Here is a 26,538-nt window from a genome sequence, read left to right as displayed (position 1 = left end):
ACGGCCATCCGACTCCAAGCTAGGCAGAGCCTGTGTTATGGGTATCGGACAGCTGATATATCTACACAAATACATAGACAGACAAATATCTGCCCCAGCCGGGAATCGAACCCGGGACCTTCGGCATAGCAGTCAGGGTCACTAACCACTACGCCATTCGACCGTCAAATGTATCAATTTCAAACTTTGTATCACCCTTAATTCGTAAAACTTAATTGTGTGTTATAAATAAGGTTGCTACTAGGGCTAACTAGCGCCGCCAATATAAGAAAAAAAACATTACTATTTTCAAGAGATTTTTTTCCAAAATGTGACGGGGCAATCGGTTTGTCATGACAAATCATTTTTAACCGACTTCAAAAAAAGGAGGAGGTTCTCAATTCGTCGGATTCTTTCTTTTAAATAGTATTTAAAATTCGTAGAGCAAGGAATGTTTTCTTTAAGTAAAGTTCTTAGCAAAATCAAAGATTTTTGGGTTTTTTACTCCATGGCCCATTTTAACCATTTATTTGAGTAAACTTTTATCATATTTTTTTCAGAAAAGGCGCAAACTATTTTATGTTTTTAAGTATATTTATAATCTAATCAATTTCAATAGTAGAATAAAACGTTCATTTTTCATAATTATGGAAAGGTACATAAAATAACATCCAATCTATCTAAATAAATGTGAAACTAAGAAAAGTCCACCCATAGAATTGAATTAACGAGATATTATTTGTTTTTCTAAAAAATCTACGAATGTGATATGCAATAAATAACACGAACTAGCAACACACATGGAAATAGTTGTAATAGTATATTGTATGAATAGTGTATACCTCCACAATTATTATGAATACAGTATTTTATGAACAAGATGCATCAAAACGAATATAACCCGATACGTCCGAAGGTTTAATTGGACAAATGAACAGTACCGCTAGAATTGATTAGCATGGCCAGTGATTATGAATAATTTGTACACAACACATCATGGAAGAAGACCAAAATGCCGTCATTTATTTAAAAAAAATACTTGAATACTCACGAGCAATGAAAAAGTTTCAGTGACATAGCACCAATTACTCCTAAACGGAAAATGCTAGCTAAATGACGCCGTCTGCAATATTGAAGTACATTTAGCAGCACATCAGTATATAGACTGAATGTCGAAAGGTGGAAGCTTACCTCAAGGGACCTAAACTAAAAAGTGTCCTCTGAGCATTGGTCATGTTAAGTGGAACGTATAGTACCCACTTTATTCGCAATTGGAGTTTCCTGTACATACACTAGCGTCTGTTTTATTGTATTGGTCGACGCTGATTGTATTGTTCAATGTAGTCGACCAGCTTGCTGCTCAGTGGTCCCAGTTAAGGTCCCGGGTTAGATTCTTGGCAGGGACTGTATTATTATTTATTATATTCAATCACGAGCAATTAAAAAATCCACTTACACATTCCACATTTTTTATTTTATCTGTTCAATTAAAATTTTCATTTTAAGTGATTGTTGATGTAATATTCTTTGGACAATGTAATAACCTTAAACTACCTTAATCTTAGTTTATACCGCGTATTGACATTGAAATATGATTGCGGGAAATGTAAATGTAGTCCGAACAGTTATGCCAAGTGTCAGTTACTAGAGTGTGTAAGTTAAAACTGAAGGCCGAAAAGGAGAATGGCCATTTCTCTATGGCGCCATGACCCAGAGCGGCCATTGATGAAACATACACTGATGTGTAGTCCGTGACTACAGCATATACTGGTATTAATTTTATTATTATGAGACATGGGAGAACGAAGATATAGGTGCTGAAAGATCAAGTCTTTCTACTGTACTAGATGTTACCCTCGAGCTAAAAATTGATTTTAAAAGTGTTCCCGCGGGAATTCCTGGCTAAAAAGTATTTTATGTTACTTCGGGATAACGGGAACTTGAATAGAATGAAAAAAAAATTGAAATTGGTCTCTTTATAAAAATAGGTTTCTGAGTGTGAAATGTGCAAAAATAATTATGATATTATTTGCATAAATAAAATCATGTAATACATTTTGTGATGCGCTATGAATTGGGAATCCCATGATTTAGATTATAAAACTTATTTGTGCGTGTACCATTCAGCAAAATCTTATTTAACGAAAAAAAAATATTTAATTAATTTACTTTTGAACCCTAATATCTCAAGAACCCCATGGTTTAGATTTTTTTTAATATTTTTCCCTGATAATAGACATTTTTATCAATAACTTAAAATAGGTTTGGTGAGTGGCTGCTAACTTATGCAAAGCGGGTCAGGTTTCGCCATTCTTCTTTGATCGCTTGCTTCATTAGTTACTACTTTGCAGGCTTTGTAGGGTGTCCATAATTCGGTGTGTAGTGTGGGATTATTTTATATAATATATTATAAGCGGGAAAGTTAGCAATTATGGAAGCATGGATGTTTGTTATTCTTTGAGCCAGATCCTTTCACAGAAATACTTTGATAGAGCCTTTGTGAAATTGTGGTAGAGTAACATTATGATTAACGAGAAAAGATTGCAAAAAATTTGCGTCGAATAAACCACATATGATTTGATTTCACGTGGAAATTTGGAAACTGTTGGAGCAATTTTGATCTTTGCTGTGTGTGTAGGATGCTGACACTATGAATTAACATAATTAAGATGTTTACCCCGGAATTCATACGGTTTTATAGTAGAAGCAAAGCTCGTAGGCAACAGCTAATGCTATTTTTGAAAATACTGTGATATGGTAACAACGCCAATCGGATTTGGTCTGAAATAAAATTATATTCTATTCTTATCGTATAGATCGTTATTGTTTAACCTTTTTACCATTTAAATACATAGTCAACCACGTTTTTATTTACGTCAGAGCCTTTTAGGCGCAGTAAAATAATTACCTTGTTTTTGCTGTAATCTATTATATAAACCTTAAAAAATCAACAAGCAAGACCGGTATTAAATTAAACAACTAAATTACTACATAAAATTAAAACGCGTGAAATTCCCGCTACACCGAGACAAAAGCGCCGACAAAAATGCAAATATTTAAACATAAATTAAGCACAGAGAGCTGAAAAATGAAATTGAAAAAAAAAACGGGAATTGTGGTCACCCTCGTCGCTCTCTCGGTGACAATAAGTGACAATGATGTCCGCAGATGCCGGGACAATGATCCCACACACAAAATACGAGACGAATTTTCCGACCAAGAATGTGTCACTACAACACAATCATGAACACAACTGTCAAAAACCACCAAACCAAATTGCCCGCTCTGTAACTCTTAAAGCTAGAGCGGTAAAGTCGAATTTTCAGCGGAAGAAATCGAGCGGTTAATTTGCTTTTCATAAAAATAACACGAAAATTACATTGCGGTTGTTTGTTTTTGAATTTTCGTGATTTTTTTTTGACACGAGAGGGTTTTTCCAACTGTGCGGGACATTCATGTGGAGTGGACAGATCGAGTAACACTCGCATACATGTCATATTGATTGACAAAATCTGACAGTCGGGTTGACCACTTAAGGTAAGAGTAAATTTTTGGCTTCGTACGCAACGGACGCTTTATCGCATTCAGTATTCTTTGTATAGAAATTCACACAAGTGCGTCCACTTCATCGGCATTGCTGACGCCGTTTCTCCATACAGTTATGAAAATCTGTTGGTCCTATTCGTACGATATCGATAGGTGGACCTTTATACTCAAAATAAATTGATATAAGTTGTTATATTAAGCCAAGCCTAGCTAGTAGAGAGTGAATCATATACGGAGTGTTGAAAAAAGGCTATACTTTGCCGAAAATGGGTAATTCTGAACACTGTAGTTCTACGACTTTTCGAATGATTCTGTCACCAGCAAACGGACGATTTTCCTAAAATTAAATGAACTTCTAGGTACTTACTTCTTGTCACTAGGTATTCATCATCATCAGTTCCTGGGATCCCTAATCAGGGACATAGGGCTCGAACTTTCCACTAGGTATTAGGAGATAGAAAAAGAATCCGACGAATTGAGAACCTCCTCCTTTCTTTGAAGTCGGTTAAAAATGTTTTGTAATGACAAACCGATTGTTCCGTCACATTTTAGAAAAAAATATCTTGAAAGTGGTTATGTTTTATTTCTTCTATTGGCGGCGCTAGTTACAATAAAATTTTCAAGTCATCATAATATATACAGAAGAGTAAAGATACTCTTCCTATACATTTTGCAATACCCGTATAATAGTAGGAACTCATACGTCACATGGATGGGTATAATTAATTAAATTTAATGGCACATTTTAATTGATTTAAACGATGCAAGAATAGTGTAATTGACAGGAACAAGATAATTGAGAGTGTAATTTTTTATTACTGTGCCACGTTTTTACCCCTCCAATCAAAAATAAGGATGTTGTCAGTTTGGCGATTCATGTTTGTCTGTCTCGATAAATACTAGTGCCACTGGTAGTTTTGCGATAGCAGTGGGACGCCCTCCGGCCCGCTCGACCGGCGACCATGAACAGATGGTTGGTAGTGGCTGGTTGAGGAAGGCCGAGGACAGAGTGTGACGTCTTGCGAGAGGCCTATGTCATATTATAGCAATAGAATCAGAAAGGCCGATTAATTGATGATGAATCATTATGTCATGTCCGTAACACTACCTCGAAACATTTATTAAATTTTTCCATGGATTTTACTTTTCTTGTCTAAGCATTTTTCCCAAAGCACGTAGGTACTTAGCGTATTACGAATTTTTTATTCATTACCTTAAAACCCTTTTCGATGGGCGACTGGGCGTAAATCAATCCGCCTTTGAAAAGGGTGTTTTAAATTGAGTTATCGGCCTAATAAATCTAAATAAATATGTATTTATTCAGGGCGGGAAATTCCATCTACATAACTTAAGATGATAACCCAATTTAGTACAAAGTTTGGAAATATTCATACTGGTCGAGTTGATGTCGGTTGCTGCTTCGGCAGCAGTCGTTAAGCCCAGTCAGAGGCCTTCGGGCAGCTTGTTATGGGTATCGGACAGCTGATATATCTACACAAATAAGTACATAAATAATATTTAAATATAAACATCAACACCCAATATCCGAGTACAAATATCTGTCTTTTAAACAAATATCTGCCCCAGCCGGGAATCGAACCCGGGACCTTCGGCATAGCAGTCAGGGCCACTAACCACTACGCCATTCGACCGTCAGTATTCTTTGTAGAGAAATTCACACAAATGCGTCCACTTCATCGGCTATGCCGACTCCGACTCTGCATACAATGATGACAATCCGTTTGGTCCAATAAGTCCGATACTGATAGGTGGACGCTTACACAAAACACACACACACGCACTCACGCCTTGTACTAATGTATTCCCTTGCGTGGTAGGCAGAGGTGCATTGCTGCACCCACTTTTCGCCAGAGTGTTATGTTAGTCCCAATGTAATAGGGGGCGGGCCTATTGCCATTTTACGGGCACATCCTAGACCCGAGAACAAATATCTGTGTTTTAAACAAATATCTTTCCCAGCCGGGAATCGAACCCGGGACCATCGGCTCAGTAGTCAGGATCACTAACCACTACGCCATTCGGTCGTCACTCTCGCCTGCTTACCTTAACCGTACTAATTACAATATTCTACCTCAGAGCTAGCCCAAGGCTTGATGCAGCGACAAACTTGCTGGAATCTGGAAAAAATATATGCTTCCAGGAGTCCAGAAAGATAAATTTTACCAATTTATTTCCATATGTAAGAAAATTCGGACGTACAGAAACACATGAAAGAAATTAATAGTAATTATAAAATGAAAAAACGCTAAAATTTGTATGTCTTTTAAAAAGATTTGATAAACACATTATTTTTACAACGAAATATACGCCTAAGAATTTACGAACAATGAACTTAAAATAAGTTTTTATCTCTAAAGAGTTTTATCTTAACAGCTTTATTATAAAACTTCAGGGACGAAATAAATCGAACTTCTTTGAGACACAAGCATTTTATTAGCAAGCTCATAAAATTAAAGTTTCAAAGCATTAATACTATGAAAGCTCTTTCTACTTTTAGAAATTGTCGCACTGAGCGAAGTTTTTTTCGTTGTTATAAATTATGTTTTGTTGGCAGAAACAGGTGTTTAGTCTTTTGTTTAAAGTTCTGAGTGGACACGTTTTATTTTTAACCTAATAATAATAATTTTAAAAGTGAATAACAAAACTTATATTGACACGCCAGAAGAAGTTGAGTATTGATATTAAAAAGGCTTCAAGCTCAGCGAGTGCTACAAATATGAATGTATTTGAGCTGACATAAGAATCATGCTTCGTTTACAAGCACTGGTATATTGGTCACTCTATATTCCGAAAAACTAAGTTTCGCGGCTGCGCGAGCCACGACTCTATCTCGTCGTATTAAACTTACCGATTGCGAGCGGTGGTAGCTCAGTCGGGTAAGCGCCCGCTTCTCACGCCAGAGATGCGAGTTCGAATCCCGGCGCTGACATGTACCAATGAGTTCTTTTCTGAATTTAAGTACAAACTTACGGTGAACGAAAACATCGTGAGGAAACCTGCATATCTAGATTTAGCACATCTAGATATGTGAACCCACCAACCCGCAGTGGACCAGCGTGGTGGGAAATGGTCCAAGCTTAGGAAGGCAGTTTAGCCCTTGGGGATATGCACAAAGGTTCCATTCGAGAGAGCCAGGTGCAGGTACTGACTCCCCCACAGAGAATAGAATAGAATAGAATAGAAACTTACCGATTGCACGACAGCTCTCGTTTGTTCGTTTTTCGTCAGTATAGTTCAGATTTTGGTTAAATCGTTCATGATAAATACACATGTTGCTTATCTATCTGTTTGTCTCATATTAATGTCGTGTGTTTATGTAATCTTAATCTTATTGTTAGTAATATTGCTGTGTAACTTGTGTATGTGTTATGTTAAGTAAATAAATAACTTATCTATCTATCATATATTTACGTATGTGACTAAAATCGTTCTGCCGTTCAAAAGTTATTTGTGGATAACCCATAATCGAGTTCAATAACTTGTTAGGTTAAGTTATTACCTCGGCAAACATATTTTTAACAAACATCCTCATTAAAATCTGCTTCGCAAACACACAATTTACTTAAACACATTGTTATTACATATATTACCAACACATCGGTATTCAATATTACAGCGAGCATCTGTTTCAATAGACTATTCATTGAGTGTTTATTGACTTCACTATACTTTATAAGTACTCGTACATAATGTTTAAATACGTACAGGAAATATAGTTTTAAGAACTAAATATTCAACCAACAAAAGATGGTGACAAATATTGGAATTTTCACGGATAAACTTCAACCCAAAAAGTTTACAGCGAATCCATTTTCACGAACGAACGAACGAAGTAATTGGTGTCAACTTCAACATTTTACTATGAAGTTGACACTAGTCACTTCGTTCGTAAGTTCGTCAAACGATTTTTTTAAACAAATAAATAAATATGTGGGGACATCTCACTCACGGCCATCCGACCCCTAGCTAGGCAGAACCTGTGTTATGGGTGTCGGACAGCTTATATATCTACACAGATACATAGATAGATACATATTAAATAGATAAACGACAACCAGACACAAGGCAAATATCACACGAATGTATGCCCTGGTTATTCGTTTATTACAACGTCATTTGTAAACCTTTTTTAAAGTGACAAAAAGCTCTATGTGTTTGGGGGTAAGTCCTCATAATCCGGGTATTCGGAATCGTATTAAGTTTCGTGATCATCAGTCAGGTACAAAGGAACAGGCGCCAACACCACTGTCCGCTACTAACATGAAATACCACTATTGTCAGCACAGAGTACGTTAAAAAGTAGTGGGTTTACGCAGCCTTTCCGTAGAATAGAATTATAGAATAAATAGCCTTTCCGAAGCGTAGATTGCGCTACATCGGGTGCGTATTGCGACGTATAAAAACGAAATGTATAATTTCACTTTAATAACGTTCACAACATACAATGAACGTTTCGTATAATAACAAAATCTATATTTTCATAAGGTATAAGATTTAATTGGTATAACGTAGGTACATTTCATATAATATCAAAAAAACTAACACTCACGAGGACTAATATCAATTCGTATAACATACATTACGATGTAGGTATATCAATTAAAATATTTACTTTCATTTTGTATAAAGTTCTTCTCATATCACATAATCTCCCCTATATTCATACTGAAGTTACAGAACGTTTTAACTAATAAACTGTTTTGTCCCTCTCCGACAAAGAACAATTTGTTCTTTGACAGAGAGTGACAAAACAGGTTATTAGTTAAAACGTCTTGTAAATTTTCTATGAATAAGGGGGTCTGTGTTTAATTACCCAACGCCGTAAAACCCCCTAGCGCCAAAACCTAAACATAAGTGCGACGACGAGCAAAGCGATGAGGAGCGTGTTAGGTGCACATGTTCGTCGAAACCAAAGCGGAGCGTCTCCCAACATAGCTTCAATAATAATAACGCTGTGGAAACCCCTAGTACCAAAACCTAAAGATAGGTGCGACGACGAGCAAAGCGAGGATGAGCGGTTAGGTGCACATTTTCGTCGAAACCAAAGCGGAGCGCAGCGAAGCGGAGCGGAGCGTCTCCCAACATAGCTCTAATAATAATATATTTTTTGTTCATTATAAATAATGATATTATATCCGTTGAATAATATATGTTATAAACGTTATATATTATGAACGTTATACATTTTAATCGATATATCAATTGAAATTATACTTTTTGAACGTTATCCTTTAAGATATTATGTTATTAGTAATTATACCTTCCGTTTGTTATATACAGTGAACGTTATACTTACTAAATTTATATAATATTTATTTATACGCCCATGCGTATACCTTGTCAATGTTATACTATTCGTTTTTATACCTCGTATTACTTACCACGCTACATCCACAGGAGGTTGATTTACATCAAATAAAAACATATCTTAAACCCCCGACAAAAAGAAGGCTGCTATAAGTTTAACGTGTCTGTGTTTCTATGTAACGGCTGAACCGATTTTCGATATTTTTTTGGGTCATTAGGTAAATATCTCGAATGTTCTTAATTTTTTATCAAAAGCGTAGCTGTTGAAAAGTAATGCGAATTTTAGTGTTGAATGTCGGGAGTTTTTAACTTTGGTTAGGTTATGTATTCTATTGTTTTCTACACTCACAGGCAATGAAAAGGTTCCACTGAGAAAAGCACCAAATTACTTCTAAACGGAAAAAGCTAGCTTAATGCCGTTTTCTGCAACATTGAAGTACATTTAACAGAGCATCAGGTTTTCACCAACTAAAATCGGTATTATTTTGTTCCAATTTTAAATTAAATCTTTGAAAGAATTGGGGTCGTTTGTTGTCGGCATTTTGTGATCGGAACTTTATCATTGCCCGGTAGTGTATTTTCTATTGTTTTCTATTTATTTTTTATTGACATGGACTCACTGTTATAACTAAGGTACACTGCGAAGGCCACACCCCAATACCCGCCGGTGCGGATGTGAAAACTGAAATCTCCCGTAGTCTGCTCTGAAAATTGTAGCACGAAAACCTGGCTACAATTCCCAACTTCGGCTTCAGCTGGTTTCTGGGACGAGTTAGGGTTCCGTTGGGAAAAAAGCAATTTTGTGTTTTAAGGGTGGGTTCCGTTTGGAAAAAAAGCAATTTTGGTTGTAAGTACTTACTCGTGTAAGTTCTAGAGTAATCTATGCATGACTGTATAATGACGATGCACAAAAAGTAATACCTTAAATACTGCACATTTTGAAAGCACATGAAGTTTAATTAAGGGCTGATTTTTCAATGGTCATATAAACGCTATCTGATGAATAAAATTGTTGCTGTCACTGTCTAAAACAAATATTCAGCTGCGTCAGCATCAGAATTATTCCACAGATAAACCTTATCTAACCATTAAAAAATCTGCCCTAAGTTGCCAATCCAATAATAGCATGTTATTAAAATTATCTTATTGTTTAAAAGCATTTATCAACAAATAAAAAACAAAGCCGTAAGTACAAAGAACAATTTCAGTATAAAATCTCCAAGTTTATAAGTACTCGTGAAAATGTGAAGTTCATTAAAGTACATTATAAGCCTTCATAATCATCTTTATACAAAACATTTCTGTCTAATGACAAGGAAAGTGGGTCAAGAAAGGGGCTTAGGCCAAAACTTGAGGGACAATTTAATTTTACAAACTTAAATCCAAAGCAGCGTTGAATATACGCAGTTTACTTTTTTATATTTTCTTTTTCATGCTGGCCACACCATCTGTGACAGAGCGGGACGATCTTCCATTTTTAAAATATATTTTTAATTAAAAAGAAACTGGCAGAGAGAGGGAGCTTGAACCTTTTTGTTAAATTGTTATTTTGGGATTTAACATTTTATAAACCGGATAACCTAGTATTATAAAAAAAGGTTGGTTCTTTCTTACTTCAGAAAGTTTTTAAAATGATTTCTGGATATATAATAATTATGGATTTTTCTTACTTCGTTTTAAAATGATATATTGATATGGAAATGGTAAACTTTGTTAAAAATATACCAATTACAAAGCTACAATATTGCGAGAATCCAGTAAGATATGATAATAATAATAATATAAGAGACCCCAGATAATTTTGCAGAACTATATAGTTAAATATTATGAATTTATGAGTTTGATTATTTAGCAAATAAAAGTTTAGACCCAAGAATATTTTATGGAGTGATTGAGGCTATTTATTATACCTTAATCCATATTAAAAAAAAAAAATAATAAAAAAAAAAAACACGCACTCACGCCTTGTACTAATGTACTCCCTTGCGGGGTAGGCAGAGGTGCATTGCTGCACCCACTTTTCGCCAGAGTGTTATGTTAGTCCCAATGTAATAGGGGGCGGGCCTATTGCCATTTTACGGGCACATCCAAGACCTGAGAACAAATATCTGTGTTTAAACAAATATCTGCCCCAGCCGGGAATCGAACCCGGGACCATCGGCTCAGTAGTCAGGGTCACTAACCACTACGCCATTCGTCGTAAAAATATACTGTATTTTATGGATTTTCGGTAGTAACTTAACGTTTAAGTTTAAGTGATTTAAAAAAATGAGGATAGCAACTTTGAAAAAAATTTACAAAATTAACGATATCTTTTTGATTTGAATTAAGAACTTAGCCACGTTCGTATAATGGCCAGTTCGATTACCAAAGAGACAATGGACTCTTTATCTGGGCGGATTCGAGAAAATAAAAAGACTTTCCAGGTCAAAAGGAGGTTAGCACCGGATTGCTGGCAATTCGCTCTGCCATTTATAATTAAGTCTACTCAACATTTTTCGTGTGAAATTCAGAGTTATCGAGTATCTATTCATATAATATATTTATTTATTTAAGGATGACATAACGGATAAGTTACACTTTAAAAATAATTTAAGAACTAGAGTAAAATTATTGTAATGTGTACTTTTTAAATACATGCCACCACAACACGAGTAGTTAAGTAAAGAAAACTTAAATATAAAATAAACAGACTTATTTAACTAAATAAATTGATAAGTACCTTAAGTTACATTAACCTCCTGATGCCCACGGTCCTTCTGTGAGTACTTAACGAGTATAGTTGTTACTGCCCAAGCTATAGTATATTTTTTCTGGACTAAATGCCCACGGTCCTTCTCCGAGGACGAATACTTTGTGTTTGAACCATATTTGAATTTACCGCCATTATTTTTTTGGGATTGCATCTATGCATTTAACATTCCATCACTGACAGCTGTCTTAAGTGTCATCTGAGGATAATCAATCGTTCATTGAAAAAACGTCAAAAAACGGATCCATGGCGGGGTCACCGTCGACTAAGTAAGTTGTAATCTCATTTTACTTATGTGATCTAATCATTTAGTACAATAACTTTAATAAAACCTTATTGTTAAGTATATTAGCAAGACACGAATACTAATATTTTATCAATTAAGGTTCTAAATAATATTCTATGATCACCCATTTACATTAGTCCTCACTTGAGGACTCTGGACTGCTATACTGTAATTTTAGATAATACTTATTTATTTATTTTTCTACAGAATATAATACGAAATCCAAGAAATTGAAGCAGATTTAGATATGTCGGACATAGATCTCTCGGAGGACGATGACATGACGACATAAATGACTCACCATGAACCCGTAGAATTTGAATTTTGTGATGATGATATCCAGGAGCTGCTAGCTGAGCCTTTCATTTTATCCTATTTTGTTCCTATATTGATCACAATAATTATAATAGTTGATAAGTGAGAGTTTATCTAGAATAAATATAAGTTCTACACTTATGTGAGACTGATTTAAAGTGTTAAATGTGTTCCTAAGTGGTTCTTATTTCATAAGTTTTGTTATTTCTAACAAATTACCTTATAAATATATTTTCTACCAATAAATTAAACTTTTTTTAACTGCCCGCGGTCCTCACATGAGGACTAATGATTTTCGAATTTAAACCTATTGAAACTGGTTCCTTTTTTAATGCATTACCCGTACATACTACTAGGAACAGTATATAATAATTTTTGTGACATTTATTCAAGTTTAAGTTTCTGGGCAGTAAGCTAGGTAAACGCAATAGTCCTTGTGTGAGGACCGTGGGCAGATAGTCCTAAAAACTAAAATAACGGCTGGGCGTCAGGAGGTTAATTAGTGCTACTTAAGTATAAGATTTTCGCAGATGATAATGTAGTAAACAAAAAATAAGTGCCTTATTTAGGTACATTACTATGAATAAAGTACCTATGTACTAGATTGAACACCCTATAATCCCTATATAGCCTCCCAATACGACCACAGCCTCAGTATTTATGACACACCTGCTTCGGCTAGCTCGTTTTAAATTGCAAAACTAAAGCTTTTTCCACTTTTTGTTTCGAGTTTTGTAGGTACAATACGGATCTGCGGATCTGGAGCGAAAATAAAGTAATGGAATAAAAAAATCGGGCCACAGATTTTGATTTCACTGGGGAAAGGGTTATTTTTTGTTTCAATACTTATAATGAGAGTTGAGAAACCTGGTAAAATCTAGAAATAATTAATGAGCCTCTAGCGAAAGCGATCTAGTATCTATGGCTTAGTTTTTTTTTCTAAGTAAAGTATGTAAGTACCTAGTTATAATTGATTATTGTATAATAAACGATCTATCTTACCACCTATGCAATTTTGCTTGCAACTGTAAAAAGATAATATTCACTTTTCCTGGTGCTAAAATCGTCTTCAATATTGCTTTATTTGTCTAATACTAAGGACGTAAATGGAAGTCATTTAAGCACTAAGCAAATCTTGATGTACAAATTTGACTATTACGAAGCACGTATTAGCAGTTTTAAGCGCTTAACCAGTCTACCACTTTAACCCTAGAGTAGTCGCGCCTCTTTTTGTGACGCAAGTGCTCGCGTGGCGGCATTTTGCCGCCCATATTAAAATGTATTTTTTGGACACTTAATAATTACGAAAACTTATAAATGTACCTATATAATTTGATTAAAATGAATCATATGGTATTTGGAAAAGTAATATTTATAGTTTTTATATTATAATTGTTCATTATATGACCTATCGTTTATGCTTTGGGAAAAAATCTGATCTTTTAGGTATAAATTTGTCTTAAGCCAAACAAAATCAACAAATCTCAAACTTATTAAAAACTTTAGAAGTTATCGTCATCTACAGCATTTATTTCAGCAACACAGTCCTGAAACATGAACACAAAGTGTTCGTTGCACAGTAACTTTCTTCATGTATTGCACCCTTTTTTGACCTGCTATTTTTCTAATATGAACATAGTTATAGGCATGTACCCTCTCTTCTTTAGGGTGTTTTTTGTTGGTCCGGTGGTACAAAACGGGAGATTTGTACCACCGGACCAATAAAAAACACCATGTACTGTCCATATGTAAGATTTTATTGTTATACGTGGTGTAGTTATGGGCAGAGCTATTTTTTCCAGGTAAATTCTTCGTAAAATTAAGTCGTTAGTAAATTAACAAAGTTATATCGTAAATCGAATGTAAACTGAAATAGATACATACTTACATTATATTTACATTATTATTACAAAAAAACACTGAAAAACTAACAATATTTCATAACAATTGTAAAAAAAAATACTTTAATTTTACTGACGCGAGTGCTCGCGCGGTGAGCATTTTGCCGCCCCGTGCGACACGCTCTCTTTAATTCTCTCGTCCTGCTGTAACCCGTGCACTGAATTTCTCCAAATTTACGTAACATGTAGGAGAAGACCGAAAGGGCAGCTACATAGGCGCTGGACCTTGAGGAGTGCGTAGTTCACAAAATAATAAACATTCTTTGCTGAGGGCGGCAAAATGCTCATAGCGCGAGCACTCTAGGGTTAATAACATATTTAACCATCCTATCTACACAACACAGCAAGCAAAAATCTCATCCCATGCACAACAAACCTCATTTAGATAAAGGATTTCAAAACCACGGCACAACTTAGTTTAAAACAGCGAGCAAATCATTTCCTATTGTATCCGCACTGTAGTTTAATACGCCATTCTGAACCCTACTCCACTGGCATAGGGCTCTCGAGAGTATTGTGCATTTGAATGCAACATTGTGAGTGAACAAAAGAGTCTTGCGATTGTCACACGAGTGATGAAAAATCGTAAAACTAAAATTACACGGTCAGAACACAGAATAAGTCCAGAAGAAGCGCTCAGATACACTCACGGGCAATGAAAAAGTTCCACTCACAAAATGACACCAAACGACCCCAATTATTTCAAACATTTAATTTAAACTTTTAACAAAATTTTACCGTATTTAGTTAGTAATGTTCTGATGCTCTGTAACATGTACTTCAATGTTGCAGTAGGCGTCATTAAGTTAGCCTTTTCCGTTAGGGAGTAATTTGGTGTTTTTTCAGTGAATTTTTTCATTGCCCGGGAGTGTATTTGCCAATTCTTTCATTAGCGTCTACTTCTAAACCAGGGATTCTTAGTGAGCCGATTAAAAGTAAGCGTCTACCTATTGGTATCGTACGTATCGTAACAAACGGATTGTCATAGCTGTATGGAGATACGGCGTCGGCAACGCCGATGAACTGGACGAATTTCAGTGAATTTCTATACAAAGAATGCTGAACGTGATGCGTCCGTTGCGTGCGATGCTGAAAGGGAGACGCTTACCTTAAACAATCATTCCACATTCCTCATTCCTTATCCAACACAATTATTACTGATGCTGCTGGTAAGCTGGGGTAAGTTTTCCAAGCTATCAAAAAAGAGGAATAGGACTGTAAGATAAGTTGTACAGATATTCTATGCGAGTAATCCAGATTCAGGTTCCATTAATCAAGGACTATCCAAGCAACTACCAGAGACAAAAGAAAAAATAGATCTTCTGTAGTTTTCTGCATTAAGAGTACACGACAATTTAGTGTCGTTCAACCTCGCTCGCCTGACCATTGATCGTTTGTCGACATTAAATTATTGCTGCATTTTTAAACCGACTTCTATACGTACGGTACGTAGGTATTAGGTATGTGACGTAGACGTTTGTACGGTATGTCTGTATTTTTATTTCAATTCGAACTATAGGTATAACTACATTATATTATTGTTGTCGTCCTAACACATTTACAGGATTTGCCACCTGTGGTATTAGACCTTACAAAATAAAAAAGGTGTAGCTAGCCTGAAAACGTCAAAAACAACAGAACTGAATAGGCTGAACAAATCATGTAATACAGCAAACTAGCTTTAATTACTCTACAGAAACAACTGAAAAGATAAAATACACTCACGGGCTATGAAAAGGTTCCACTCAGAAAAGAACCATTTTACTCCTAAACGGAATAGGCTAGCTTAATGACGCCTTCTGTAACATTGAAGTACATTTAACAGAGCATCAGGATATTACCAACTAAAAACGGTAATAGTTCGTTAAAATTTTAAATTAAAGCTTTCACAAAATTGGGCTCGTTTGGTGTCGAATTTTGTGAGTGGAACTATTTTATTGCCCGTGCCCGTTACAAAAATTTTAATTGCAACAACATTTTGGGCGCCTAAAAATGTTGTTTCAAAGAAAATAATAAAATTACTGAAAGCGCTAAACAGGCTACCATGAATATGTATCTAAAATTTAATTAAAAAACCACACCGTATTTGTAACAGCTTCAATGGAATTTTGAACTACAAGAGGAAAGGACTGCTCCTGTTTATACACTCACCAGCAATTAAACAGTTCCACTTACAAAATGCCGTCACTAAAATTTTTTTTAAACATAAAATTTAAACTTAAAAAAAAAAAAAAAAAAAAAAACACGCACTCACGCCTTGTACTAATGTACTCCCTTGCGGGGTAGGCAGAGGTGCATTGCTGCACCCACTTTTCGCCAGAGTGTTATGTTAGTCCCAATGTAATAGGGGGCGAGCCTATTGCCATTTTTCGGGCACATCCAAGACCCGAGAACAAATATCTGTGTTTAAACAAATATCTGCCCCAGCCGGGAATCGAACCCGGGACCATCGGCTCAGTAGTCAGGGTCACTAACCACTACGCCATTCGGTCGTCGTCACTAAAATATAACCCTATATATATATATATAAAATTTACGTTTTTATTTGGTGATATTCTGATGCGCTGTTAAATGTACCTTAATATTACAGACGGCGTTACTAAACTAGTATTTTCCGTTTAGGAGTAACTTGGTGCTAGTGTCACTGGAACTTTTTATTTGGTTGTGTATTATACGTTCGACACACCCTGTCTAGGTGTCTAGTTACACGGTCGGTGACAAAGTAATAATTTAACAAATAATTGGATGAGTAGCAGTAACTTATTTCATATTGCGGTCAACAATAAATAAACAAACCAACTTTTATACAGCCGTTCAAATAACTACTTATATATTACTGCGAAAAATATATAATACTAGCTGTTCCCGCGCGCTTCGCTTCGCCTTAAAAAGTTTTCCCGTGGGAATTCCGGGATAAAAAGTATAAAGCCTATGTTCTTTCCCAAGGTCTAGACCGTATGTATACCAAATTTCATTCAAATCCGTTCAGTAGTTTTGGCGTGAAAGAGTAACAGACAGACAGACAGACAGACAGACAGACAGACAGACAGACAGACAGACACAGTTACTTTCACATTTATAATATTAGTTAGGATTAGAGTTTTGGTAAAAAATATCGTTTAGGAAGAAGCCGGGAGTTTTGTAAACTCGTTGAATTACGATACAGCGCAAACTTTATGATGGAGTATCTGCCCAGAGGGTCGGGATAGAAAGGTTTGTATTTAACAGGGTACATTCAACGATATTATACCTTACACTACGCGAATTAATTGGATTTTTTTCATCAGAGCCTCTGTACAGGTTTTTCAGTTTACGTTACGCAAATGAAACAAGTTAATATTTTCTTATGTCATCTTATTCATAATAGTTTTCGCTGGCGCCACTTTCACCGAGATGATAATAGAAATATTTCGGAAAACCACTCGGTAAACTCGAAAGATCCATCAAAACATCAAACAGAAGTGATCCCACCGTATTTACTAATACTTGGAACCCCATGAGAATTTGGAACAAACATACTAACTTACTTATAAATACTGTTTTGATGTGAGAAGAGGCCTGGGGGGTCACACTATAAATCTACGATCATTCGTCTCTCTTTTTACGAGAATTGTCGTTACAAGACGGTCTTACTAATGCAAAACTTTTTTTATGCTAGTTTTTTATCATTGGTTTTAAACATAAAAGGATAACAGGCGGAATGCACCCACCGACCAATAACGACCTACCAACATTTTCACTAACGGCATACGTCGTCGTTATTGGTCGGTTCTATTGAATCCATTTACAGGTCTCGAATTACCAATCATCCAATCAATATTATTAGGTATATCATTATTTTTCCATATACTTTTGCCCAAAGTTTTTTATTTTATTTGTATAGTTATTATGTATAAGTAATTATATCTCTGTGTCTCGATTTAAGTAGATAAACTTCTCTCTTCTCAGCCTATCGCACTACCAACACTTTCTCGACATCACCAAAGGTTAAATGGTAGAGAATGCTACTAGCATTAAGTTCGCCTTTGTACAATGTTTTTATGTGCAATAAAGAATTTATAATAATAAGTTTTCCTTGATAAATAAATGTAAGTACTTATAAATATCAGTGTTTAATGTTAAGAAAATGAATTTCGTTTGTAAGTAATCTCTTGGAATTAGTATTGTACCTGCTGTAAATTGGTTGTTTAGAGCAATTAATTCCGTAATTAGAAGGTATTAACAAGTGACGGCTAACAATAGGGTAACATTGTTTGTTAAATATTTGCTCATTTTACCGTGATATTAAATTGTAGGAGATTGTAAGATTTCCAACTCTCAAGATTTTCATGATATATTTTTGTACTTAAGTATATTAATATTATTAACATGAATATTATGCTCACGATCGACAGTTATCTAGAATCTAGATGAAAAAGTAGTTTTTGTTTTAATTAAACAGTACTTCAAGGTCTATATTTATAGATAGTATAGTAGATTCCAGCAACCCCATTTCGTAAGCACCGGCAATTTCGCCCAAATATTTCTTCAGAATGAAAATACGTGCACATAAAGTAAGGATTCCATTATGACAGGCCGGTTTATGTTCTTAACTAAGGTTTGGGTTATAGTCAGTTATAGTGGTCGACCCAACCGCAGAACTAAGCTGCCTAAATCTCTACTCCTGTCACTCGGACGGGTCTTGTGTGAGAAATATGACACAAATGACATGTCTTTATTGGTGTAATAACGAAGATGATAGCTGCCGAATCACTGTCACGCAAGAAAAGTAGTTTTAGGTTTATTTTTGCCGCGCAGAAACGGGGGTAGTTAGATATTTGATAGTGTGTTTTAGTAAGTATATACAGAGTGCGTCTTTCATAGGTGCATATCCGCAAGTTTGTTACAGAGCTCTTCATTCTGAACAACTTTTGTTATAATGACCTTGGCATATAACGAAAAAAAAAGATGCTTCCACATATACAAAAATTGGTTGTTCACGTGAAATTGTGTATGGGGATTAGATTTTTTTTCGACAATATCCCAAGGTCATTATAACAAAAGTTGTTCAGAATGAAGAGCTCTATAACATACTTGCGGATATGCACCTATGAAAGACTCACCCTGTATACCTATTCATATCTGAGATCGTGGACAAATCTGTTGACATAAATAACAACAAAACCCAGTGTACAAACGGCGATTTATCTCAGAACTTATTCGGTATTCACGACACAAATTTAATAGTGGAGGAAGCTGTCTTCATCACAATGAACCTTAAATATATAACTAGAATTCGCTGAAACAATGGCAATTATTGCTCTGCAGTGGCACAGATACCTTTGAGAAGTTTTAGTAAATAATTATTTACCAGGAAATACTACCTTTTAGCTTAATTAAACGGTATCCTATGACGGGTTGGTGCAGGGCCGGCCTGCTTTGCCGAGGGACCCGGGTTCGATCCTCGGCCGGTTAAGCTTAACTTCTTCTTACATTCTATTAAATCTTATCAAGTGTTTAGTTCTTTCTTCACTTTTTTTTGCACACCTATTCTATTCTATTCTATTCAGAGGGGGCGAAGTACCTGTACGACTGTACGTACTGCACTGTTGTACATTTTTGCACACATTTTGACTGGTTTTCCTGTACCTACTGTAGATTGGATTGTAGAAAATACTTTCAACATTAAATCCACCATTCATACTCTTTATATTATATGTATTTGTGCAATAAAATAAATAAAATAATTAAATAAATAGTTACATGAGAAATGCTCATTCAACACAGCTTGTTTAAAGTTCAGAAACTATACCAACGGCATTGAATAGGAATCGATGCATCAGTCAATCGAGAGAATCGTTCAATCGAATCGCATCAGTAAAGGTTACATGAACTTTACTATGTAATTCAAGCAATTAATACGTCCTTCGGATTCCCCTTTCTGTAGGTGCGTTTATTATTGCTAAATGCCAGTGACCACCCCTTGACGTGTATACTACGGTTAACGAAGGTTGACCATACATACATATACATAATACACTCACGTCTGTAATCCCCGAAGGGGTAGTCAGAGGTGGCTCACAAGCAAGCCACCCACTTTTCGCAGCACATTTGTACCTACTCACGTGATAGGTTGCGAACCATATCGCCGTTGGGGCGTCACCCGCACACATTCGTCGAGTCGCCGTCAGACGAAAATCGTTAGCTGCGAAATTAATCCCATAGAATCTTGCGTCCTGTTTTCAAGAACGTTGAGCTGCCATTTTTGGTCATCTTTCGTGAACCGTAGCCTACCTGCCTACCCCAACGTCGATATGTTGACTGTTCTGACGAAGGTCTAGAGCTATATTTGTTCTCAGATACTCATTTGTTCTAGGGTCGTGGTACTATTTTAATCCTACTAAATATGGTTTCCATTGAACATCCACTCAAACCATTCCTCTAAAAACTTACGGTCTTATTCATAAAAAAACCTTAAAGTAGGTTTACTGAGCTCAATAGCTACGGAACACTTTAAGCCTATTTGAGGTTTCATAAAAATCTCTATTCATAATCGTTCCGTAAACCTTCAATAACTATAGTGATGCTAATAGATTTCACAGACCAAACATTTTGACATTTACCCTATTAAGTTGCCGGTCTGACGAAACCATAAACAAAAATAGCGAAAACTTTCATTCATTTATCAATCTCTATTATCTATGTTAGCCACGGCGCGGCACTTAAAAAAGTTTACGTTGGCTTAAGCCGCGTACACACCGGGCCAACGAACGCCAACGAACGTTTTTCGTTGACCTTCGTTGCTGCAATCTGCCCTGTATTGTGTATGAATAATATCCATCGTTGGGATCACCGTTGGCGTTCGTTGGGCGTTCGTTGGCCCGGTGTGTACGCGGCTTTAAAGGCGGAGTGGCCAAGCCAAAACCCACAAAAAAATAATTAAATTTTTACGTTACCATGGCAACTTATTTTCAGCAAATATAAAACTCACAACAAATGTCAAATCGTCAATAAAGCAGAACAGCTGTTGACCGGCTGCCATGTTTTTGTACAATAGGAGGTTTACGGAAGGTGTATATAGTAGGGTCCAGCCAACTTTAGCATATCAAGGTTTTACGAATCAGTTGGAGAGTTCTTTAGCGCTATTGATCGTTTATGAATAAAGTTTTTTTGACATTAGCAGGCCTATAGGTCTCCCGTAACTTTTTTATGAATAAGACCGTTAAAATACAATAATATTTATAATGAAGAAAGAGAACCGATTTCAAGAACCCAGCAACAAAAAACTAATAATATCATGTACTTATCATAATTTTATTAATGTACTGTAGTTTTAAGGTTTTATATTACACCTAAATACAAATTGTTTACTTAGATAGTATTTATCGGTACAAACACACAAACATTGAGAAACTTTGGGTAAATTATGTCTGTAATTGATCAATAACGGCAATTATATTATTTATGACCTACACACAGTAAATAGAAGAGCAGTGTATAGTATAACAACACACACTAAATATGACTATTTAATATTTTTAATATATTACCTGATTTACTATAATTATTCTCATTACTGTGGTGTCGTAAGGCGATAAAGCTTCGTCCTCCTATTAAAAAGGCCGTTTGTTCAATTCGTGGCATGTACCTAAATATAACGAGTGTACGTATTCTAAATAATCATTATTTTAATATTTCCTTTATTATTCTTTAGTACACTTGACCCCTCTTTAATCAAAATATCCTTCCACCCTAAGGTTGTCTTGAAAAAATCGCTTTAAGCGATAAGACCGCAATTTTTGTACATAGTTTATAGTATTTAAGTTATGTAAGTTTCTTTTATGTGTGTGTGTATAAATAAAGAATATTCTATCTATCTATCTATCTAAATACAGCAATGCCCATGACCTATAGGAGACCTGCATGTAGAACTGGGTCCCATTACTCTTTCTACTACTGCATGTTCATCCATCCAATAGTAGTTGTAACCCAGTTTTTCACTTAGATTTACGATGTTTTGCTCAGAATAAGGTGTGTATTTGTTTGTCACTATTGGAACCTGTGTGAACCACAATACCTCTGCTTAGGTTGTAAACCTGCGGCACTAAAAATACTTGTTATTGTAGTGAAAGAATTAGCCAGCCAGATAAGTTGTCATTTGCTGACTGCCCAATGTATTGCTACGGACGTATACACATACAGGATGTTGCTAAAGTGGTATACTGAGCCGAAAGTAGTTTGTAAAAATTGACGTTCATCAGAAAATTTTATAATTATACGAGGAATAAAAACATTTGACTTTGACTTTAAAAGGGGGTGACCCAGGGGGTCAATCAGAACAACTTTGCTACGACAAAGTTCTAGGTGTAAAGTAAAGTAAAAATGGTGACGTGACCATCAAACTTTCTATGGAGAACCAAAATTAATCGGGAATTTCCAAAACCGTCTGCGTAAATAGGCTTAATAGCCCTTTTCAACATCCTGTATAAGGATAGCGGTTCCAATAGTTTCGTTTCTATGCGATGTATGTTGATTTCTGTGATGTTTAAGTATGATTAGTGCGAATTGACCTTCGTCGTTCAATTTTATGATTTAACAATTATCGAAGTCTCTAATAAATAAAAGTGGATATTAATGTATTGTTAAGTTCAAGGTTCTAGTTTTCACGGCTTCGAAATAATATATTGCGTACTATACAAGCTTTACAAGCGAGCTTCGATAAAGAAATTTTATTTGCTAGAATAATAGTCAAATTTTGTGCCTAATAAAAATTATTAAATCCAACATACTTTATAATTTCGGAGGGCAAATTTAAGTAAGTAAGTAAGTATTTTAAACAAGTAGTTACTAAGTTAATGTTTTTTTTAGGTTGTTGTTTGCTTCACCTTAAAAGAAAACAAAAAAATTGCGATAAAGTCTAAAGTGCGGAAATTTTATACAGAACTTTTACGCTGCCAATTGCAACCATTATTATTATCAGTATGATGATTATAGGCTAATGTAAACTTATAAAAAAAATACTTTAAAAAACGTGCTGCCATACTAAAATTATGCTTTTAAGTTATAAAAAAAAACAATTATCCGGTGCGAATTTTTAAGACTGACTCGACAAAACGCTTTTAGCGGAAAAATTATAATATTTTTTATGAAGCATAAAAATATTCCGTCCATTTGACGAGCCCCATCCAAATTTACTACCAATTTGTAGAAAAGCCTTTTCGGAGGAAAATTATAGATTTTTTAACATCTTCTAAGTATCTAGGTACCTAGTTATGATAGATGATAGATGCGGGTTTGAATCCCGGCGCTGACATGTACCAATGAGTTCTTTTAACTTAAGTACAATGTATACCATCGCTCTTACGGTGAAGGAAAACATCGTGAGGAAACCTACATATCTAGATTTAGCAAATCTAGATATGTGAACCCACCAACCCGCAGTGGACCAGCGTGGTGGGAAATACAAACACAAAGCGTGTGGGCACAAAGGTTCCACTCGAGAGAGCCAGGTGCAGGTAACCTACACCCCCACAGAGAATAGAATAGAAGTATTAATTAGGTATTTTATGTTTCCTTATTTAACCTGTAGCACATCACATCGTCTTCATTCTTATTTCGACTGCTTTCCAATTCTGTCTACTTAATTGTCCTATAATAAAAGATCCCTGTGTGACACCCCTGAGCAAACAATTTGATCCTGAGACTCATGGGTTGAATATAGATGAATTAAATAATATTATACACATAACAAATAATATTATACTACATAAAAACATTTCTGGGATAGTTATTATTCTGTGCTCTGGGCTGGCACGGGGCGCATTTAAGACGTGACATAAGTTTTGCATCGCACTCACTCACATCGCGCAGCCTCAAGAGCGAGCGCGACGGAGAAATTTTGTCACGTCTTAAATGCTCCAAATACTAGCCCTTCTGTAAGTACCTATTAATTATGTCACTTATCACCCATCAGTGTGTAGTGAAATTAAAGTTAACCCTGGCACATGTATTTCTTTGGTCACTGTACAAGCTTGCCTAAATCACCTTTTATAAGGTCACAAAAAATATGTTTCACATTTTTTTCGACACACCTCGCGAATTCGTCCCTTTGGCTAGCGGCCAGTGGATCAGATCCCTTCATGTCGACATGATGGTCTATTTTTATCCGTGGACAATTGATTAGATCCTGTTAGGAAATTGACTTATCCCGGCTTGGATCTTGTGCAGTGTAATTGGGATGTTCTAACTGATTTGTGTTGTATTGCTTTGTTTGTTGATTGAAGCTGTGGTCGGGTTTTATCAATTGGGTTTTATCAGGAATGATGTCAGCTGTGGGAGAACTCAGGATACAGACATTGAAGTAAAAAATCTGAAGTGGTATAATAATAGAGTGGCTAAAGAACCATTTAGGGCGAGTTGCAGCAACATCTTAAATGACAATTTTGTGTCTGATCTCGATTTAAGACACGTGAATCCATATTAATTTATGTCTTAAATCGATTTTGAACACTAAGTGCCAATTTCTCCATTGTCGGTTATCTAAACGACAGGGATTGATTTATAAATTAAACGTCATCTCCATATAAAATTCATGACAAATGTGTCAAAAGTTAACCACTACTCCCTGGTTATGCTTTAACCGAGAATGGAGAAATTGTCACTAAATCTAGATTCAAATTCTGGTGCAAGCTGGCCATTTTAGTAAAATGTTACAACGGAAGTCCATTGACTGTTTTTATTTTATAACTGCTATTTTGACTTCACACTTTTAGCGGCAGGACAACTGCTGTGGCGTTTTTTGGGATGAGCTGTAAATTCTGAATATTATAGGGGTGTTTTTCACAAGGCCAAATTATCACCATATTTTTTTCATCCTAAAATCGTGGTGTCGGGTCGGCTTTGAGAACTCAGTGCGTTGACAGTTAATGAAGGTTCTAGCCGGTTCTTTCATGAGTTTCAATTGTTTAACACAAGTCTGATTGACAACTAACAAGACACTCTGACAGAACAAGTCTCAGAGTATCCTCTTACATTGAGCTCACTATGAAATTTACATTTTCATGGATAATCTCAATGGGTTTAGGCATTGAAAATTAATTTAAGCGTATTATTTTTAATGAAAACGAGTTTGCAGAGCTGATGGTAATTGGCGTGAAGTTTTAAGTGAACCAGAAATTCTCTATGGTTTCAAAATGTGAATCACCTTACATGTCATTATTGGTTTTTAAAAATAATACTTTTGTATGTACTTAAAGATATTTTGGTTATCCTGAAATACCTAAATAAAAAATAATAATGTAGGTAGTACAGACTAGCAGTTTTGTAAATTTATGTAAAACCCTGAAAGAATATAAGATTTTATTCATCTTAGCAGAACAAACGCTTAAAAAAAACAATTGAGCTAATAAGCCTTAATGAGGTAACCTTTAAGCCCCTTTCCGCGTGATTAAATTTTCGCTTTTCGTTTCTTTCAAATTTGAAGGACGATCCAATAAGCCAAATTACTTCAATTTGCCTTTTAAACAAATAGGAAAATCTTTTCCAAACGGCTGCCAATTACTTTAAATGATAGAATACGCACCAGCCAATCCCATCCGCTTGCCAATCCTCACCGAACAGTCACCACTTCACAACAGTAAAAAAACCTTTTCACGAATCAAATCACCCACTTCGAATCACTGAAATCACTGAAAAAACAAAACATATAGAACCAAAACGAACATTTGCCAACACTTACATTCACAATTTAATTTTAGTCACAGTGACAGAAATAGTTGAGAGACGACACTCGAACATAACCGTTGAACAGTCGGAATCGAAAATACGGATTTTTACGCTGTGGCATAATTTTGCCGAGCGCTTAGACACGTGCGTCGGTGGCGACGCCTGGTGATCGACTGTCGTAGCGCAGGGCGGCATCAGGGTTACTCTATACTGACAAAAAACTAACGAACGAGAGCTATCATACAATCGGCAACAAGATAGAGCCGTGGCTCGCTCAGCAGCGCTCCGAAACTTAGAGAGTGACCCCCCAGGCTCGCCCTGGCAATGGTAAAATTGGTGACGACGGAAAGGCGGGAAAAGTCGTGAGAAAATAGCGTGAAATCCACATCTAATGAGGATGCGTGGTGCGTGGTCTCCTTCGCATGCTTTCGCTATCATTTATTTTTTAATCAGCCCGTGGAGGTTTAAACTGAAGGAGGTTTATGCCTCCTCGGTGGGAGCTTACAGAGCGAGGTTTATAGCAGTTTTACAGCGCTCCTGCAATAATAAATGAGGCAGCTCTCCAGTTTGTTACGAACTGCTACAGCTGGCGATGTCTTTGTAATAGCGGGTTTATGGTGCAGATTACAAAATTCGTTTCTATTTCAAAATAATTATTTTTCTATTTAATTGGTTACCTTTTAATTTGCTATAGTAAATACTTAACCTAACATTTCTTAAATTCATCC

At 35.7% G+C, this 26,538-nt stretch overlaps 1 protein-coding gene and 1 long non-coding RNA gene across 2 annotated transcripts in view; one reads left to right on the top strand and one right to left on the bottom strand.

Moving 5' to 3' along the window:
* The window catches only part of LOC105398356 (octopamine receptor beta-2R), a 123,301-nt gene extending 97,295 nt beyond the window's left edge, over window positions 1–26,006 (bottom strand). Inside the window, exon 1 of the mRNA XM_038111708.2 lies at window positions 25,668–26,006. The gene's annotated coding sequence lies outside the window, so the exon portion shown is untranslated. The remainder of the gene's footprint in view (window positions 1–25,667) is intronic.
* On the top strand, window positions 11,658–12,525 carry LOC125490677. The gene is made up of 2 exons (XR_007267830.1): window positions 11,658–11,874; window positions 12,099–12,525. It is a non-coding gene; the product is annotated as an uncharacterized LOC125490677 (long non-coding RNA).
* Window positions 26,007–26,538: the final 532 nt, after the last annotated feature.

The sequence above is a fragment of the Plutella xylostella genome, chromosome 26 (genome assembly GCF_932276165.1).
Source record: "Plutella xylostella chromosome 26, ilPluXylo3.1, whole genome shotgun sequence".
Taxonomy (NCBI): domain Eukaryota; kingdom Metazoa; phylum Arthropoda; class Insecta; order Lepidoptera; family Plutellidae; genus Plutella; species Plutella xylostella.
The sequence above is the reverse complement of the archived record's forward strand: the minus strand, read 5'-3'. Positions and strand labels throughout refer to the sequence as shown.